A 2,674-nucleotide genomic window follows, 5' to 3' on the forward strand; every position below is an offset into this window, starting at 1 on the left:
TGAACCAGTACCACATTGTTTTAGTTACTAAATTCTTGTAGTGTAATTTGAAGTCAGGCAATATGATGCCTCTGGATATGTTTTTCTTGTTTAGTAATTCTTTGGCTCTTTGGGCTCTTTTTGGGTTTTGTGTGAACTTTAGGACTTTTTTTTTTTTTTCTAATTCCATGAAAAATGATGTTGACAATTTGATAGGGATTATGTTGAATCTGTGGATTATTATGGACAGTGTTATCATTTTAATTATATCAATTTCTTCCTACCCATGAGCATGGGATGTTTTCCATTTGTTTGTCATCTATGATTTCTTTCATCAGTGCTTTGTAGTTTTCTTTGTAGAAATCTTTCACCTCCTTGCTTAAATGTATTTATAGGTATTTCATCTATTTGTTACTATTGTAAATGAGATTGAGTTCTTGATTTGGATCTCAGCCCAAATACTACTTTTTAAAAATAGGAAGTTTCCTGAGTTTGCATATTCTCCTCTCACGGGGACCATGCTAATCTTTCCTGTAGCATTCTAATTTTAGTATATGTGCTGCTGAAGAGAGCACCAAACATTACTGATGTATAAAAATGCTACTGACTTTTATACATCAATTTTGTAAGGTTCATTTGCTCTATAGTCACTTATGTCTAGAGTTTCTTTGTTGATTTCCTGCCCCAATAATCTGGTGATATCAGTAGGGTGTTGAGTTACTCACTATTATTTTATTGGTATCAATCTGTTTTTCTGGTCTAGTAGTATTTGTTTTATGAAACTGGATGCTCCAATGTTGGGTGCATATATATTTAGGATAGCTAAATCTTCTTCTTGTATTGAACCCTTCATCATTATCTAATATCCTACTTAGTGTAATTTTTACTGATATTGGTTTATAGTCTGACTTATGTGATATAAAGATGGCTGGTCATGCTCATTTTTGTTTTGTTTTCCATTTGTATAATATGTCTTTTTTTACCGCTTTACTTTGTCTGTAGTAGTTTTTAGCCAATAGTAACTATCTCGTAGGTAGCAAGTTGTTGTGTCTTTTTTTCTTTAAAATACAATTTTCCATTTTGTATGTTTTAGGTAAAGCATTTAGGCCATTTATATTCAAAAGGAATATTGATATGAAAGGTTTTGTTCCTGTCATAGTGTTGCTAGCTAGTTGCCTTGGAGTTTCAATTGTGTAATTGCTTTATAAGAGTTGTGAGATTTGTAGTTAGGTATCCTTTTATGATAGTGAATATCATCCTTTTTGTTTCCATGTTACAAATCCTTTGAGTATTTTCATTTGACGAGTCTAATGGTAACACATTTTCTTTGTAGTTATTTGTTTGAGAAAGACTTTAGTTTTGCTTCATTTTTGAAGTTTTGTTTGGTAAGATATGAAATCCTTGACTGGCATTTTTTATACATAAAGAGACTAAAAACAGTCTCCTAATCTCATCTGCTTATAATTTCTGCTAAAAAATCTGCTGTTAGTCTGATGGATTGCCTGCGAAGGGATTCATCACTTCTCTCTTACTGATCTTAGGATTTTTTTTTCCTTCATATTGACTTTGGATAGTCTGATGACTATATTCTTTCATGAGGTTTTTCTTGAAATGTATCATCTAAGAGGTCTCTTAACTTCTTGTATCTGGTTGACTAAATCTCTCCCAAGACCAGGGAAATTTTCCTGATATATTTGGTTAAATATATTTCTCATACTTTTTACTTTTTTGTCTTCTCCCTCTGCAATACCTGTAACTCATAGGTTTGGATGCTTTACAAAATCTTTTATTTCTCAAAAGGTTTTTTCATTTTTTCATTTTTTAAATTTTTTATTTTTTTGTCTGGTTAATTTGAAAGATCTGTCTACTAGCTCTGAAATTCTCTTTTCCACTGGTCTAGCCAGTTGTAAAAAGTCTCAGCTGTCTTTTCTTAATCCTTCAACAAATTTTTATTTCCTGAAGTTATATTGTTTTAAATGATATCTGTCTCTTCTTTTATACCCTAAACTGCTTTTCTGATTTAATTCTGTTGGCTTCAACTTTCACTTGTATCTCACTGTGCTTCTTAAAAATCAGTATTTTGAATTCTTTATCTGGTATGTCAAATATTTCATTTTGGTTAGAATTCCTTGCTGGAGAGCTGGTGTGATCCTTTGGAGATGTAATCCTCTGGTTTTTCATACTTTCATAGTTGTTTCTCTGGTTCCTTCTCATGAAAGGAAGCTACATCTCTTCCTTATTTGTTGAATTTGCTTTCATTTAGATGGGAATTTTCCTTTATATAGTATGTTGTATTGGGTCTTTTGGCTTTGTTTCTGGGTACTTTCAGCAGCAGAGTCTCTATAAGTTTCTTAGTTACAGATAGCCTTTTGTGGTGTTTTTTTTTTCAAATGCTGATTCCAGTGGTAATGTATGGGACATGTGGGCAGGCTCACAGCCTCTAGTGGGGCTAGGGTGACAGAAGTCTCAGGAAGCTTATCTCATTCCCTAGTACTGTGCACTTGTGTCAGCAGATTTTCTACTGTGTTGTGCCATTCAACCTCTAGGCCAGTAGGTGGTACTTATAGGTAAGATTTGGCTGCAGCTAATGCAGATTGGTACATATATGATCCTGTTTACTGGAAGAAACTCTCTATTGCCTTAGGAAGAGGGCTGATTTTTCTCAAATGAACACTGCTTTCCTACCTTCTCCTCC

General features: G+C 33.3%; 1 non-coding gene across 1 annotated transcript; it reads right to left on the reverse strand.

Moving 5' to 3' along the window:
- Positions 1-447: 447 nt before the first annotated feature.
- Positions 448-554, reverse strand: LOC114671574 (U6 spliceosomal RNA). The gene has a single exon (XR_003721613.1). It is a non-coding gene; the product is annotated as a U6 spliceosomal RNA (small nuclear RNA).
- Positions 555-2,674: the final 2,120 nt, after the last annotated feature.

Source organism: Macaca mulatta, chromosome 12 (genome assembly GCF_049350105.2).
Source record: "Macaca mulatta isolate MMU2019108-1 chromosome 12, T2T-MMU8v2.0, whole genome shotgun sequence".
In the NCBI taxonomy this organism is placed as follows: domain Eukaryota; kingdom Metazoa; phylum Chordata; class Mammalia; order Primates; family Cercopithecidae; genus Macaca; species Macaca mulatta.